This window comes from Argiope bruennichi, chromosome 8 (assembly GCF_947563725.1).
Source record: "Argiope bruennichi chromosome 8, qqArgBrue1.1, whole genome shotgun sequence".
NCBI lineage: Eukaryota > Metazoa > Arthropoda > Arachnida > Araneae > Araneidae > Argiope > Argiope bruennichi.
This window is the reverse complement of record NC_079158.1, coordinates 106,755,358-106,776,483: the sequence shown is the minus strand read 5'-3', so window position 1 is coordinate 106,776,483 and position 21,126 is coordinate 106,755,358.

Sequence of the window (21,126 nt, the reverse complement as noted above, 5' to 3'; positions counted from 1 at the left end):
TATACTCAATGTTCCTCTCTTCTAAATTTCTCCACTCATTATCATTTTTATTAGCAAAAGAATCTCAGATTACTTATAAAAAATATTCAAGAAATCGTGAGTTTCTTCCAACTACAACTACAACAATATCCATCATCATGCAAATTCACATGTTAAAGTCGGTACAAATATACTCAATGTTTCTCTCTTCTAAATTTCTCCACTCATTATCATTTTTATTAGCAAAAGAATCTCAGATTACTTATAAAAAATATTCAAGAAATCGTGAGTTTCTTCCAACTACAACTACAACAATATCCATCATCATGCAAATTCACATGTTAAAGTCAGTACAAATATACTCAATGTTCCTCTCTTCTAAATTTCTCCACTCATTATCATTTTTATTAGCAAAAGAATCTCAGATTACTTATAAAAAATATTCAAGAAATCGTGAGTTTCTTCCAACTACAACTACAACAATATCCATCATCATTCAAATTCACATGTTAAAGTCAGTACAAATATACTCAATGTTCCTCTCTTCTAAATTTCTCCACTCATTATCATTTTTATTAGCAAAAGGATCTCAGATTACTTATAAAAAATATTCAAGAAATCGTGAGTTTCTTCCAACTACAACTACAACAATATCCATCATCATGCAAATTCACATGTTAAAGTCAGTACAAATATACTCAATGTTCCTCTCTTCTAAATTTCTCCACTCATTATCATTTTTATTAGCAAAAGAATCTCAGATTACTTATAAAAAATATTCAAGAAATCGTGAATTTCTTCCAACTACAACTACAACAATATCCATCATCATGCAAATTCACATGTTAAAGTCGGTACAAATATACTCAATGTTTATCTCTTCTAAATTTCTCCACTCATTATCATTTTTATTAGCAAAAGAATCTCAGATTACTTATAAAAAATATTCAAGAAATCGTGAGTTTCTTCCAACTACAACTACAACAATATCCATCATCATGCAAATTCACATGTTAAAGTCGGTACAAATATACTCAATGTTTCTCTCTTCTAAATTTCTCCACTCATTATCATTTTTATTAGCAAAAGAATCTCAGATTACTTATAAAAAATATTCAAGAAATCGTGAGTTTCTTCCAACTACAACTACAACAATATCCATCATGATGCAAATTCACATGTTAAAGTCAGTACAAATATACTCAATGTTCCTCTCTTCTAAATTTCTCCACTCATTATCATTTTTATTAGCAAAAGAATCTCAGATTACTTATAAAAAATATTCAAGAAATCGTGAGTTTCTTCCAACTACAACTACAACAATATCCATCATCATTCAAATTCACATGTTAAAGTCAGTACAAATATACTCAATGTTCCTCTCTTCTAAATTTCTCCACTCATTATCATTTTTATTAGCAAAAGGATCTCAGATTACTTATAAAAAATATTCAAGAAATCGTGAGTTTCTTCCAACTACAACTACAACAATATCCACCATCATGCAAATTCACATGTTAAAGTCAGTACAAATATACTCAATGTTCCTCTCTTCTAAATTTCTCCACTCATTATCATTTTTATTAGCAAAAGAATCTCAGATTACTTATAAAAAATATTCAAGAAATCGTGAATTTCTTCCAACTACAACTACAACAATATCCATCATCATGCAAATTCACATGTTAAAGTCGGTACAAATATACTCAATGTTTCTCTCTTCTAAATTTCTCCACTCATTATCATTTTTATTAGCAAAAGAATCTCAGATTACTTATAAAAAATATTCAAGAAATCGTGAGTTTCTTCCAACTACAACTACAACAATATCCATCATCATGCAAATTCACATGTTAAAGTCGGTACAAATATACTCAATGTTTCTCTCTTCTAAATTTCTCCACTCATTATCATTTTTATTAGCAAAAGAATCTCAGATTACTTATAAAAAATATTCAAGAAATCGTGAGTTTCTTCCAACTACAACTACAACAATATCCATCATCATTCAAATTCACATGTTAAAGTCAGTACAAATATACTCAATGTTCCTCTCTTCTAAATTTCTCCACTCATTATCATTTTTATTAGCAAAAGGATCTCAGATTACTTATAAAAAATATTCAAGAAATCGTGAGTTTCTTCCAACTACAACTACAACAATATCCATCATCATGCAAATTCACATGTTAAAGTCAGTACAAATATACTCAATGTTCCTCTCTTCTAAATTTCTCCACTCATTATCATTTTTATTAGCAAAAGAATCTCAGATTACTTATAAAAAATATTCAAGAAATCGTGAATTTCTTCCAACTACAACTACAACAATATCCATCATCATGCAAATTCACATGTTAAAGTCAGTACAAATATACTCAATGTTCCTCTCTTCTAATATTCTCCACTCATTATCATTTTTATTAGCAAAAGAATCTCAGAATACTTATAAAAAATATTCAAGAAATCGTGAGTTTGTTCCAACTACAACAAATAGCTGAATGACTAGTTCAAACCCGCTATAATGATTGTGACATTTGATTTTTTTATAGCTATGTTCCTTAATACGCAATAGTCGTGAAAAAAATTGCCAGCAACAACCAATTTACAGTACACCTGTTTTGAGTACAATTTTTTGTTCTCAAAATGTTATGATGGAAATTTGCATCATCATGCAAAGAAGAGTTAAGACTCTGCCACTCTTCATTGCAATAATTGCTAAAACCTGAATTTGCACAAACTATAGAGAACAAATGAGTATAATCTAAGCTTTTGTACATTATGTACAAATAAATATTTATCCGCTGATAACCGAAACCCAACTGATTCCACGCATCTAAATTTTGTTTTCATCCATTACCCCAAGACAAGCCAATGAAATTATCTGTAACAGCAAATTTAGTTGAAATAATAGCATTAAATATATCTTGAATCTAAGAAAAATTATCAGTATTGTCATTTTGAAAACATATTCCTCAATCCAAATGGTTAGTTGTAATATATCCTGGAAAAAATACCATTCCCAACGAAATCGAGTTAAAAACTGCCAATAAAATTATGAAAGATTTATAATCTAGTTAGAAAGCCGACACTCCACTGGGGACCGCGGTGCATATTTTGAGAATCATTGGCTTTTACCATGAACTGGTAGTTGGGAGTGAATAGATTAATGCACATGATGGCCTCCTGACTGGCGGCTAACCACATATTTGATATTAACTGCAGTACCAGACAGGAACATGCTCCAGAGAACGTGATCTGGTTTCCTCCGTCTTTGCCCCTTTCCCATGGCGAAACCACAAATATGTACTACATTCCAGCATCTTAGGGTTGAATGTGGTTTCAGGGAGGCAGACAGTGAAACATAATGAATATTGCTGACTTGAACGCCTCAGGATTTTATTAATAGTTTTCTTCGGCGAATTCGATGCCAGACAGCTGCTGAGGTCAATGTCCTCTACGTTAAAATGCTGATACATTTGGAGAAGATATAAATAAAATGTTTTTTTTTTATCTTCTTGTGTAAAAAGTATAGAGGAAGTAGGATAATCGTTGAAAATTCGAACTATTTGACGAATCTCCACGCTGCAGATCTCTAAGAGTTCGAAAAACGCGCTTTTGGAAAATGCCTGTCCATCGGTCTATGAAAAACATAACTCAAAAACGCTTTGAACTGGACGGTAGAAATTAAGTTTGCTGTCTTTGCATCAAAATTGCAGATTTCTGTCAAATTTGGTGTACAATCTGTTCAGAAGATGTCCTATCCGGCTGTTCGAATATAAGTTAACACACGATAACTACAAAACGAAGAGTGCTAGATACATAAAATTCAGTACACAGATTTAACATCTATAGTGTAGACATCTATCAAATTTTGACTCCAATTCAACAAGCGATTGACCGTCTGTTAGTTTGTACTTTCAGAAACAAGTAAATGCGATAATTCAAAAACTTAATGACTTAAATATATCAAATTTGATATGAGATTTTGTGACTACAAACACAGTTTTGTGCAAAATTTTTGTTTCAATCGGTTGCGAAAACTTTGTCTAAAACACAAAATCTATTTTTGGATGCCTTTAACCACATGCTAAGATTAATCGCCAAAAATACTCGCCAAGAATCACATGATAGATTCAGTAAAAATGCTGAATTCGTGCCAAAAATGATTATTTCATAATTATTGTAAGCAAAGCGTTCTGTTGAATAAGAACTTTATTACAGAGTATGAGAGAAAGTTTTAAGGAGACAACTTCAGCTGGTTTTATTGGCTTTGAACTCACTGTAGTGTTAAAATTCTGCGTTTACCTTTAATGCCACTATCTCTATGCAATGAAAGATAAGAGAATGGATAATTGATTTGGTAGCATAAAATGATTATAAAAATAAAAGTTGAATGACATTTTTTAAAATTACGGGACTATAACGAATCCCACAATAGCTCTGAAATACCCAATTGGTAACTTTAAACTTGTCTAGACACACAGAGTTAAACCTTATCGGCTTCATTTATTTTATTATATACTGAAATTTAAGATTGTAAAAGAATCATAGAAGAGAAATTAGCTTTAATATCACAGCCATCAAGCAACCTTGGGCGAAAGACAGATATTTGCAGAACCACAGGTGCAACCTGGAAATAGTGAAACCAGAGAAGATTGCGATTACGGATGGCAACGGATGTAATCTTTTAAAAACTTACTAAAATGCGGAAGATTATTATTGAAAGGGGCGACATAATAGCGATAATGATGGTAAAATAGTTTGTAAATATAATCTAAATTTTGATTATCAAAAATATTTCAATATTGAACCAAAACTCTCGTGTGTATGTTGTGAAACCAATCACTAATCAAGTAATAATAATATGAATGAATGAAGTGGTGATAATATAAAGAAGATTTAGAATAAATCTCTAAACAAAATAGATAAGAAAAAACGTAGAAGACTGAATTTTTTTATGACCATTAATGCACAAATTTATGAATCTCTCTCAATCTCCTCCGATTAGAATACCTTCCCTTTTATAAACTTAGTCAAAGTGTTTATAAAAGGGAAAGTATTGAAATTGATACTGTCAATTATCCTCCAGCAACATAATCCATGGCTGTCCCTGTAAAACAAATCTACACAATATCTTTGAACTAATCTACTTTGATTGGCAAATCTACAAAATGTCTGAATTTCGTCATTCTTATAGAAATTCATTCATTAGAATTATACTGGCCATGTTTCTCCTAAATCCTTTAGATATTCTCTATCACTTGTCACATCATTAGCCAAACATAATCTGTACTTCAGTATCTAGTTTTACTTTGATACGGTATCTACATATCTACACCAAACAAACTCTACGTTGAAACAAACTCTACATATAAATTTTGCTTTGATAAAAACTCAAATTTTTGCACCAATTGATACAGCATAGATTTGACAATTAGTATTAATATGTCTGCACCATAAAAACTCTACGTTGATACGAACTCTACATCATATAAATTTTACATTGATAAAACTCAACAATTTTTACATCAATTTATATAATATAGATTGCAACAATTGGTATAAAGATTGATATTCATACAAACTCTTCTTTGATACAAAGACACCATAAAACTCTTTGATGAAACACTCTACTTTGATACAAACTCTATACATATAAATTGTGCGTTGATAGAAACTCTACTTTGATACAAACTCTATGTATATAAACTGTGCGTTGATAGAAACTCTACACGTACAAACTCTACCTTAATATAAAATCTAAAATCTTTACATCAATTGATAGAAACTCTGATACAAACTCTATGTATATAAACTGCGCGTTGATAGAAACTCTACATGTACAAACTCTGCATTAATATAAAATCTAAAATCTTTACATCAATTGATAGAAACTCTACTTTGATACAAACTCTATACATATAAACTGTGCGTTTATAGAAACTCTACCTTAATATAAAATCTAAAATATTTACATCAATTGATACAATGTATATTGCAACGATTGGTATTGAAATTGGTATTCATGTAATCCCTACACCATATAAATTCTATGTTGATACAAACCCTGCAGTGTGCATTATGATAACTTTTTTTGTTTTAACTTTTATTTTATCAATTTCGCCGAAGAAATAGAAAATCAATGAATTGTGCGATGCAGACAGATAAGACGTATAAAGACTTTGGCGATTTCAATAGAGTAAAGCATGTTAATGAAACCCAATCAATGACCAAATGTGATTTATCTATAATAATTTTTAATTTACATTCTCTTTTTTAGAATAGGACTATATATGTACATTTTAGTTGTGTACAACAAAAAATTCTCAACATTTCCATCTCTTTTCTTAGCCACTTCCTCAACCATCGACCTCCGGAATTCTGCCCGGTCATTCACTTCCGACCCTTTACATCAGCTTCACAGCGATATCCTTTCCTGTCTAAATCCATTATCTATTTTTCATATGCATGTCAGAACTAAAATTTCAGAAATACTACGATCTAGACAGAAGGAGTTTGACTTACGGTTTCAACCAGCATTCTATATCAGATGTTCGAAAAAATTAGCCAACTAGAAATCTATCTTTATATCTACCAGTACGATTTCAAAGGTTTCAGGAAATATATCCAAAATGTAAATATGATTTTAAACTAAAAAATAAGCATTAATATTATTTTAAGATTTCCATAACTAAACAGTAAAAAGTTCTTATTATTGAAGGGATTGTTTATTTATCATTCTAAGAGTCCTATAATTATAAATATATCTAGCGGGAGTGGCCTATCGAAAACTTTCTCGCATATACTGTAATAAAGATGTTGTCTCAGAGAATATCTATCTTAGCAGTGGCATACAATAGTTACGACATACTAACTTTAACATAGATTTAGCTCTTTTACTGAATCTATCGTGTCATCCTTTTCAAGCTATTTAACGATTAATCACTGGCATGTGGTTAATAGTATCCGATAATTGAATTTGTGCTTTAGATATGTTTTTCCCAACCGATGTAACAAAAGACAAAAAAATAGTCATAAAATCACTTGCCAAATTTGATATATTTAAGTCATTGCGATTTTGAGTTATTGCATTGATACCTTTCTAAAGTACCGACCGACAGATGGTCAACCCCCTGTTGAGTTTCTCACAGTATTGAATAGATATCTAGATTATAGATGTTAATTCTGCGTATCGAATTTTTTCCATTTAGTTCTTTTATTTATGTAGTTATCGTGTTAAATTATATTCGAACAGCCGGACACGCAGACTTCTTCTAAGCAGATTTTGCTCCAAATTTGATAGCAATTTGCGCCTTTCATATAAAAACTCTATACAAAATTTAATCCCCCTAGATCAAAGCGTTTTTGGTTTATCTTTGCAAATTCAGTCTCAAAATCCCAAAACAAATTTGATAAATTTAAGGCATTGCCTTTTTTAATCATAGTGTTTATATGCTTTTGAATGTACCAATAGATTGACGTCAACCCTTGGTTGATTTCGTCTCAAACATCGACTGATGTCTACACTATACATGTCATATCTGTGTACCGAATCTTATCTGTCTAGCTCTCTGTGCTTTATAGTTATCGTATCAACTTATATTCGAACAGCCGGACAGACGGACTTACTCTGAAAAGATTTGACACAAAATTTGATAAAAATCTACAAATTTTGTGTAAAAACTGTATATCATATTTCAACTGCCCAGCTCAAAGCTGAGTTATCTTTGTCACAGACAGACAGATGGACATTTTCCAAAATTGAATTTTTTCGGACTCAAAATGATAGTGATATTCGGTCTCAAGGAAACCGTGGAGATTCACAAAAATTTCGAATTCGAATTTGTTGACGATTACTGTATTATCTCTGTACTACTATATTATCTATACTGCACTACTGTATTATCTCTATATTACGTACTACTGTATTATCTCTATACTACGTACTACTATATTATCTATACTGTACTACTGTATTATCTCTATACTACGTACTACTGTATTATCTCTATACTACGTACTACTATATTATCTATACTGTATTATCTCTATACTACGTACTACTGTATTATCTCTATACTACGTACTACTATATTATCCATACTGTACTACTGTATTATCTCTATACTACGTACTACTGTATTATCTCTATACTACGTACTACTATATTATCTATACTGTACTACTGTATTATCTCTATATTACGTACTACTGTATTATCTCTATACTACGTACTACTGTATTATCTCTATACTACGTACTACTATATTATCTATACTGTACTATTGCATTATCTCTATATTACGTACTACTGTATTATCTATACTGTACTATTGCATTATCTCTATACTACGTACTACTGTATTATCTATACTGTACTACTGTATTATCTCTATACTACGTACTATTTTATTATCTATACTGTACTACTGTATTATCTCTATACTACGTACTACTGTATTATCTCTATACTACGTACTACTATATTATCTATACTGTACTACTATATTATCTATACTGTACTACTGTATTATCTCTATACTACGTACTACTATATTATCTATACTGTACTACTGTATTATCTCTATACTACGTACTACTATATTATCTATACTGTACTACTGTATTATCTCTATACTACGTACTACTGTATTATCTCTATACTACGTACTACTATATTATCTATACTGTACTACTATATTATCTATACTGTACTACTGTATTATCTCTATACTACGTACTACTGTATTATCTCTATACTACGTACTACTGTATTATCTCTATACTACGTACTACTGTATTATCTCTATACTACGTACTACTATATTATCCATACTGTACTACTGTATTATCTCTATACTACGTACTACTGTATTATCTCTATACTACGTACTACTATATTATCTATACTGTACTACTGTATTATCTCTATATTACGTACTACTGTATTATCTCTATATTACGTACTACTGTATTATCTCTATACTACGTAATACTGTATTATCTCTATACTACGTACTACTATATTATCTATACTGTACTACTGTATTATCTCTATACTACGTACTACTATATTATCTATACTGTACTACTGTATTATCTCTATACTACGTACTACTGTATTATCTCTATACTATGTACTACTATATTATCTATACTGTACTACTGTATTATCTCTATACTACGTACTACTATATTATCTATACTGTACTATTGAATTATCTCTATACTACGTACTACTGTATTATCTATACTGTACTATTGCATTATCTCTATACTACGTACTACTGTATTATCTATACTGTACTACTGTATTATCTCTATACTACGTACTACTGTATTATCTATACTGTACTACTGTATTATCTCTATACTACGTACTACTGTATTATCTCTATACTACGTACTACTATATTATCTATACTACGTACTACTGTATTATCTCTATACTACGTACTACTGTATTATCTCTATACTACGTACTACTGTATTATCTATACTGTACTACTGTATTATCTCTATACTACGTACTACTGTATTATCTCTATACTACGTACTACTATATTATCTCTATACTATGTACTACTATATTATCTATACTGTACTACTGTATTATCTCTATACTACGTACTACTGTATTATCTATACTGTACTACTGTATTATCTCTATACTACGTACTACTGTATTATCTCTATACTACATACTACTATATTATCTCTATACTATGTACTACTATATTATCTATACTGTACTACTGTATTATCTCTATACTACGTACTACTGTATTATCTCTATACTACGTAATACTGTATTATCTCTATACTACGTACTACTATATTATCCATACTGTACTACTGTATTATCTCTATACTACGTACTACTGTATTATCTCTATACTACGTACTACTATATTATCTCTATACTATGTACTACTATATTATCTATACTGTACTACTGTATTATCTCTATACTACGTACTACTGTATTATCTCTATACTACGTACTACTGTATTATCTATACTGTACTACTGTATTATCTCTATACTACGTACTACTGTATTATCTCTATACTACGTACTACTATATTATCTCTATACTATGTACTACTATATTATCTATACTGTACTACTGTATTATCTCTATACTACGTACTACTGTATTATCTCTATACTACGTAATACTGTATTATCTCTATACTACGTACTACTATATTATCCATACTGTACTACTGTATTATCTCTATACTACGTACTACTGTATTATCTCTATACTACGTACTACTATATTATCTCTATACTATGTACTACTATATTATCTATACTGTACTACTGTATTATCTCTATACTACGTACTACTGTATTATCTCTATACTACGTACTACTGTATTATCTATACTGTACTACTGTATTATCTCTATACTACGTACTACTGTATTATCTCTATACTACGTACTACTATATTATCTCTATACTATGTACTACTATATTATCTATACTGTACTATTGTATTATCTCTATACTACGTACTACTGTATTATCTCTATACTACGTAATACTGTATTATCTCTATACTACGTACTACTATATTATCCATACTGTACTACTGTATTATCTCTATACTACGTACTACTGTATTATCTCTATATTACGTACTACTGTATTATCTCTATACTACGTAATACTGTATTATCTCTATACTACGTACTACTGTATTATCTCTATACTACGTACTACTATATTATCCATACTGTACTACTGTATTATCTCTATACTACGTACTACTGTATTATCTCTATATTACGTACTACTGTATTATCTCTATACTACGTACTACTATATTATCCATACTGTACTACTGTATTATCTCTATACTACGTACTACTGTATTATCTCTATATTACGTACTACTGTATTATCTCTATACTACGTACTACTGTATTATCTCTATACTACGTAATACTGTATTATCTCTATACTACGTACTACTATATTATCTCTATACTATGTACTACTATATTATCTATACTGTACTACTGTATTATCTCTATACTACGTACTACTGTATTATCTCTATACTACGTACTACTGTATTATCTCTATACTACGTACTACTATATTATCCATACTGTACTACTGTATTATCTCTATACTACGTACTACTGTATTATCTCTATATTACGTACTACTGTATTATCTCTATACTACGTACTACTGTATTATCTCTATACTACGTAATACTGTATTATCTCTATACTACGTACTACTATATTATCTATACTGTACTACTGTATTATCTCTATATTACGTACTACTGTATTATCTCTATATTACGTACTACTGTATTATCTCTATACTACGTAATACTGTATTATCTCTATACTACGTACTACTATATTATCTATACTGTACTACTGTATTATCTCTATACTACGTACTACTGTATTATCTCTATACTACGTACTACTATATTATCTATACTGTACTATTGCATTATCTCTATACTACGTACTACTGTATTATCTATACTGTACTATTGCATTATCTCTATACTACGTACTACTGTATTATCTATACTGTACTACTGTATTATCTCTATACTACGTACTACTGTATTATCTATACTGTACTACTGTATTATCTCTATACTACGTACTACTGTATTATCTCTATACTACGTACTACTATATTATCTATACTACGTACTACTGTATTATCTCTATACTACGTACTACTGTATTATCTCTATACTACGTACTACTGTATTATCTATACTGTACTACTGTATTATCTCTATACTACGTACTACTATATTATCTATACTGTACTACTGTATTATCTCTATACTACGTACTACTATATTATCTATACTGTACTATTGCATTATCTCTCTACTACGTACTACTGTATTATCTCTATACTACGTACTACTGTATTATCTATACTGTACTACTGTATTATCTCTATACTACGTACTACTGTATTATCTCTATACTACGTACTACTATATTATCTCTATACTATGTACTACTATATTATCTATACTGTACTACTGTATTATCTCTATACTACGTACTACTGTATTATCTCTATACTACGTACTACTGTATTATCTATACTGTACTACTGTATTATCTCTATACTACGTACTACTGTATTATCTCTATACTACGTACTACTATATTATCTCTATACTATGTACTACTATATTATCTATACTGTACTACTGTATTATCTCTATACTACGTACTACTGTATTATCTCTATACTACGTACTACTGTATTATCTCTATACTACGTACTACTGTATTATCTCTATACTACGTACTACTATATTATCTATACTGTACTATTAAATTATCTCTATACTACGTACTACTGTATTATCTATACTGTACTACTGTATTATCTCTATACTACGTACTACTGTATTATCTCTATACTACGTACTACTATATTATCTATACTACGTACTACTGTATTATCTCTATACTACGTACTACTGTATTATCTCTATACTACGTACTACTGTATTATCTATACTGTACTACTCTATTATCTCTATACTACGTACTACTGTATTATCTCTATACTACGTACTACTTTATTATCTCTATACTATGTACTACTATATTATCTCTACTGTACTACTGTATTATCTCTATACTACGTACTACTGTATTATCTCTATACTACGTACTACTGTATTATCTATACTGTACTACTGTATTATCTATACTGTACTACTGTATTATCTCTATACTACGTACTACTGTATTATCTCTATACTACGTACTACTATATTATCTCTATACTATGTACTACTATATTATCTATACTGTACTACTGTATTATCTCTATACTACGTACTACTGTATTATCTCTATACTACGTAATACTGTATTATCTCTATACTACGTACTACTATATTATCCATACTGTACTGCTGTATTATCTCTATACTACGTACTACTGTATTATCTCTATACTACGTACTACTATATTATCTCTATACTATGTACTACTATATTATCTATACTGTACTACTGTATTATCTCTATACTACGTACTACTGTATTATCTCTATACTACGTACTACTGTATTATCTCTATACTACGTACTACTATATTATCCATACTGTACTACTGTATTATCTCTATACTACGTACTACTGTATTATCTCTATATTACGTACTACTGTATTATCTCTATACTACGTACTACTGTATTATCTCTATACTACGTAATACTGTATTATCTCTATACTACGTACTACTATATTATCTATACTGTACTACTGTATTATCTCTATATTACGTACTACTGTATTATCTCTATATTACGTACTACTGTATTATCTCTATACTACGTAATACTGTATTATCTCTATACTACGTACTACTATATTATCTATACTGTACTACTGTATTATCTCTATACTACGTACTACTATATTATCTATACTGTACTACTGTATTATCTCTATACTACGTACTACTGTATTATCTCTATACTACGTACTACTATATTATCTATACTACGTACTACTGTATTATCTCTATACTACGTACTACTGTATTATCTCTATACTACGTACTACTGTATTATCTCTATACTACGTACTACTATATTATCTATACTGTACTACTGTATTATCTCTATACTACGTACTACTGTATTATCTCTATACTACGTACTACTGTATTATCTCTATACTACGTACTACTATATTATCTCTATACTATGTACTACTATATTATCTATACTGTACTACTGTATTATCTCTATACTACGTACTACTGTATTATCTCTATACTACGTAATACTGTATTATCTCTATACTACGTACTACTATATTATCCATACTGTACTACTGTATTATCTCTATACTACGTACTACTATATTATCTCTATACTATGTACTACTATATTATCTATACTGTACTACTGTATTATCTCTATACTACGTACTACTGTATTATCTCTATACTACGTAATACTGTATTATCTCTATACTACGTACTACTATATTATCCATACTGTACTACTGTATTATCTCTATACTACGTACTACTATATTATCTCTATACTATGTACTACTATATTATCTATACTGTACTACTGTATTATCTCTATACTACGTACTACTGTATTATCTCTATACTACGTAATACTGTATTATCTCTATACTACGTACTACTATATTATCCATACTGTACTACTGTATTATCTCTATACTACGTACTACTGTATTATCTCTATACTACGTACTACTATATTATCTCTATACTATGTACTACTATATTATCTATACTGTACTACTGTATTATCTCCATACTACGTACTACTGTATTATCTCTATACTACGTACTACTGTATTATCTCTATACTACGTACTACTATATTATCCATACTGTACTACTGTATTATCTCTATACTACGTACTACTGTATTATCTCTATATTACGTACTACTGTATTATCTCTATACTACGTACTACTGTATTATCTATACTGTACTACTGTATTATCTCTATACTACGTACTACTATATTATCTATACTGTACTACTGTATTATCTCTATACTACGTACTACTGTATTATCTCTATACTATGTACTACTATATTATCTATACTGTACTACTGTATTATCTCTATACTACGTACTACTATATTATCTATACTGTACTATTGCATTATCTCTATACTACGTACTACTGTATTATCTATACTGTACTATTGCATTATCTCTATACTACGTACTACTGTATTATCTATACTGTACTACTGTATTATCTCTATACTACGTACTACTGTATTATCTATACTGTACTACTGTATTATCTCTATACTACTTACTACTGTATTATCTCTATACTACGTACTACTATATTATCTATACTACGTACTACTGTATTATCTCTATACTACGTACTACTGTATTATCTCTATACTACGTACTACTGTATTATCTCTATACTACGTACTACTATATTATCTATACTACGTACTACTGTATTATCTCTATACTACGTACTACAGTATTATCTCTATACTACGTACTACTGTATTATCTATACTGTACTACTGTATTATCTCTATACTACGTACTACTGTATTATCTCTATACTACGTACTACTATATTATCTCTATACTATGTACTACTATATTATCTATACTGTACTACTGTATTATCTCTATACTACGTACTACTGTGTTATCTCTATACTACGTACTACTGTATTATCTATACTGTACTACTGTATTATCTCTATACTACGTACTACTGTATTATCTCTATACTACGTACTACTATATTATCTCTATACTATGTACTACTATATTATCTATACTGTACTACTGTATTATCTCTATACTACGTACTACTGTATTATCTCTATACTACGTACTACTGTATTATCTCTATACTACGTACTACTATATTATCTATACTGTACTATTGCATTATCTCTATACTACGTACTACTGTATTATCTATACTGTACTATTGCATTATCTCTATACTACGTACTACTGTATTATCTATACTGTACTACTGTATTATCTATACTGTACTACTGTATTATCTCTATACTACGTACTACTGTATTATCTCTATACTACGTACTACTGTATTATCTATACTGTACTACTGTATTATCTCTATACTACGTACTACTGTATTATCTCTATACTACGTACTACTATATTATCTATACTACGTACTACTGTATTATCTCTATACTACGTACTACTGTATTATCTCTATACTACGTACTACTGTATTATCTATACTGTACTACTGTATTATCTCTATACTACGTACTACTGTATTATCTCTATACTACGTACTACTATATTATCTATACTGTACTATTGCATTATCTCTATACTACGTACTACTGTATTATCTCTATACTACGTACTACTATATTATCTATACTGTACTATTGCATTATCTCTATACTACGTACTACTGTATTATCTATACTGTACTATTGCATTATCTCTATACTACGTACTACTGTATTATCTATACTGTACTACTGTATTATCTCTATACTACGTACTACTGTATTATCTATACTGTACTACTGTATTATCTCTATACTACGTACTACTGTATTATCTCTATACTACGTACTACTATATTAGCTATACTACGTACTACTGTATTATCTCTATACTACGTACTACTGTATTATCTCTATACTACGTACTACTGTATTATCTATACTGTACTACTGTATTATCTCTATACTACGTACTACTGTATTATCTCTATACTACGTACTACTATATTATCTCTATACTATGTACTACTATATTATCTATACTGTACTACTGTATTATCTCTATACTACGTACTACTGTATTATCTCTATACTACGTACTACTGTATTATCTCTATACTACGTACTACTGTATTATCTATACTGTACTACTGTATTATCTCTATACTACGTACTACTGTATTATCTCTATACTACGTACTACTATATTATCTCTATACTATGTACTACTATATTATCTATACTGTACTACTGTATTATCTCTATACTACGTACTACTGTATTATCTATACTGTACTACTGTATTATCTCTATACTACGTACTACTGTATTATCTCTATACTACGTACTACTATATTATCTCTATACTATGTACTACTATATTATCTATACTGTACTACTGTATTATCTCTATACTACGTACTACTGTATTATCTCTATACTACGTAATACTGTATTATCTCTATACTACGTACTACTGTATTATCTCTATACTACGTACTACTATATTATCTCTATACTATGTACTACTATATTATCTATACTGTACTACTGTATTATCTCTATACTACGTACTACTGTATTATCTATACTGTACTACTGTATTATCTCTATACTACGTACTACTGTATTATCTCTATACTACGTACTACTATATTATCTCTATACTATGTACTACTATATTATCTATACTGTACTACTGTATTATCTCTATACTACGTACTACTGTATTATCTCTATACTACGTACTACTGTATTATCTCTATACTACGTACTACTATATTATCCATACTGTACTACTGTATTATCTCTATACTACGTACTACTGTATTATCTCTATACTACGTACTACTGTATTATCTATACTGTACTACTGTATTATCTCTATACTACGTACTACTGTATTATCTCTATACTACGTACTACTATATTATCTATACTACGTACTACTGTATTATCTCTATACTACGTACTACTGTATTATCTCTATACTACGTACTACTGTATTATCTATACTGTACTACTGTATTATCTCTATACTACGTACTACTGTATTATCTCTATACTACGTACTACTATATTATCTCTATACTATGTACTACTATATTATCTATACTGTACTACTGTATTATCTCTATACTACGTACTACTGTATTATCTCTATACTACGTACTACTGTATTATCTATACTGTACTACTGTATTATCTCTATACTACGTACTACTGTATTATCTCTATACTACGTACTACTATATTATCTCTATACTATGTACTACTATATTATCTATACTGTACTACTGTATTATCTCTATACTACGTACTACTGTATTATCTCTATACTACGTACTACTATATTATCTATACTGTACTACTGTATTATCTCTATATTACGTACTACTGTATTATCTCTATATTACGTACTACTGTATTATCTCTATACTACGTACTACTATATTATCTATACTGTACTACTGTATTATCTCTATACTACGTACTACTATATTATCTATACTGTACTACTGTATTATCTCTATACTACGTACTACTGTATTATCTCTATACTACGTACTACTGTATTATCTCTATACTACGTACTACTATATTATCTATACTGTACTATTGCATTATCTCTATACTACGTACTACTGTATTATCTATACTGTACTATTGCATTATCTCTATACTACGTACTACTGTATTATCTCTATACTACGTACTACTGTATTATCTCTATACTACGTACTACTGTATTATCTCTATACTACGTACTACTGTATTATCTCTATACTACGTACTACAATATTATCTATACTGTACTACTGTATTATCTCTATACTACGTACTACTATATTATCTATACTGTACTACTGTATTATCTCTATACTACGTACTACTGTATTATCTCTATACTACGTACTACTATATTATCTATACTGTACTACTGTATTATCTCTATATTACGTACTACTGTATTATCTCTATACTACGTACTACTATATTATCTATACTGTACTACTGTATTATCTCTATACTACGTACTACTGTATTATCTCTATACTACGTACTACTATATTATCTATACTGTACTACTATATTATCTATACTGTACTACTGTATTATCTCTATACTACGTACTACTATATTATCTATACTGTACTACTGTATTATCTCTATACTACGTACTACTGTATTATCTCTATACTACGTACTACTGTATTATCTCTATACTACGTACTACTGTATTATCTCTATACTACGTACTACTATATTATCTATACTGTACTACTGTATTATCTCTATACTACGTACTACTATATTATCTATACTGTACTACTGTATTATCTCTATACTACGTACTACTGTATTATCTCTATACTACGTACTACTATATTATCTCTATACTATGTACTACTATATTATCTATACTGTACTACTGTATTATCTCTGTACTAAGCGCTACAAATGTAATCGATTCATCAGAAGATTCCCGTTTCAAAGCACAATTTCTAACGGCCACCACTTCACAGAAATGCAAATAAATTATTCATCATTCCGCAAGTTCCCACTTTTTCATTCGGTAACTTTTCGCATTTTTTTTTCTGCATCGAAGAGACAGACGCATTGTTTATAAAGTATCTTTTTCTGCGAACTGTATTCCTCCGCAACTGTCTTGTATGTTATTACGCGTGTACGCCCAAAACCCTATTCGAACAGCTTGACAACAGGATTGACATCTTCAAACACACCTGATGTTTTTCAAACCCAGCCGACCATTCAAGAGTTCGCTGCTATTCAAAGATAACGATTCCTTCCCGGAAAATCGAGATTAGATCATCCACTTTTTTTTTATTTCTTTTTGGCATTTTGTAACTCCCTGTTTGCTCTGTGAAGCCTTTTTCCCATTTTAAAGTTGTTTTGCTATCAACTTGTTATCGCAGTTGTTACATTTGAAGCGCCTTTGTTGCATTCCTCGATGTTTTCTTGGCGATCTTTAATGATCGTGGCGGGTTTAAGAGTGAGTGACAGGCGTGTGAGAGATAGAGGCAGCTGCGGAATTAACTTTAAAATGGCGCGTTCAGTTTTTATCGTTGATCTAAAGTGAGCCAAACTGGAGAAAAGAAACACTTCTTTGCCAAATGATGGGATGGATAAGAAAAAATCAAGCATTACATGTTCATCTGCTATAATAAACCTTAAAGAAATCATTGAAAATGATTGATTTGATTTGTTTGTTGTTGTTTTTTATGCAAAAGCAATGTATTAGTCAAAGTATTGTATTTAGTTTGAGCCAAGCTAAAAATTAGAATTTTGTTTGTCTAAAATATCATGCGATAAAGGCAACATATTTGATGAGAGTCCGTTCTCAAAACCATTGTGGAAGTTATTATGTCATAAGAGTTTAATGCCGAGTGGCATTCAGATAAGAGAATAAAATCTAACTAGCTTCCTTCAATGACCAGCTTTTAGCCCATCTTTAAATACTGTTAATTTAGTATGTATTAATCAACTTCGATGAAATACAACTTCTTACAACCATAAAAAATTATAAATATATCTGCACAATAAACATAAAGCATTCTGATTGGTTTGTTGTATTTACAAAATATCATTAATTGGCGAAATCGATTTAGTTTTTAAGGTTGGGGGATCTTTCAAAGTTTGATAATACGATATCTCTCAGAACCGGGAAAAAAATGAGGATGGCGGACACTGATAACGTTAAAGAAGATAAGCGGCCAAGATTTTTTACATCAGACAAATATTAACGAAATCGATTCAGTTTTTAAGGTTGGGGAAACGTTCAGAGTTTGATAATACGATATAACTCAGAACCGGGGAAAATGAGGATGACGGTCACTGATAACATTAAAGGAGATAAACGGGCAAGAATTTTTACATCAGACAAATATTAACGAAATCGATTCAGTTTTTAAGGTTGGGGAAATGTTCAGAGTTTGATAATACGATATAACTCAGAACCGGGGAAAATGAGGATGACGGTCACTGATAACATTAAAGGAGATAAACGGGCAAGAATTTTTACATCAGACAAATATTAACGAAATCGGACTGTTAGGTGAAGTTCGGAAGTTTGGTTTCCTCCATTTTTTTCACAAATTGGTGATCAAAATTGGCAAAATTGATCCAATTATTGATGTGGGGGCTCTTTTAAAGTTTTAAATTGCGAAAATATGAAATATAATTTATATCTCGAAAATGGAGGACAGTGGGTGGTAAACAACCATTGAAGGCATATCTAAGGATCATAAGCTTTCATATGAAGTAAAAATTAGCGAAGTTGGAACCGGGGGATTGATTTTTGGTTTTCTTGATTATTTTGAATATATAGATAGATTTTAAAAATGGGAAGGAGAAATGTGAGCTCGAGATTTTTTTTCCAATAAGTAAAGATAATCACCAGAGAGAAATGGATATCATGTGTATAAAAATAAGCCCAGACTGTCAGAATATTCAAAACACACTTGGCACAATCATCATGGAAGTGTTAAAAATTTATTCTTCTAGCAACAAATACGATGCGTGAATCTCGTATGTTTGAGTATGTTGAGTTATAATAAATTCCCGGTTGTTTGTGGAACGAGATGCCACCGAAGTTTAGGTAGTTCTCGAAATGGGCAAAAAAAAGTCTAATATAAATACGAAAGATATTTAAATATTTGAATTTGTAGTGGGAGGGGGGCTATATACATAAGACTTTTACTCTTAAAAGTTTATAATTAAGATATACACCTTTTATTTTCTCGCACAGAAAATATTACAATTGTCAAAAAAATTCGAATTCGAGATTTTGACGAATCTCCACGTTTCAATCCTCATTTCAATACATTTTT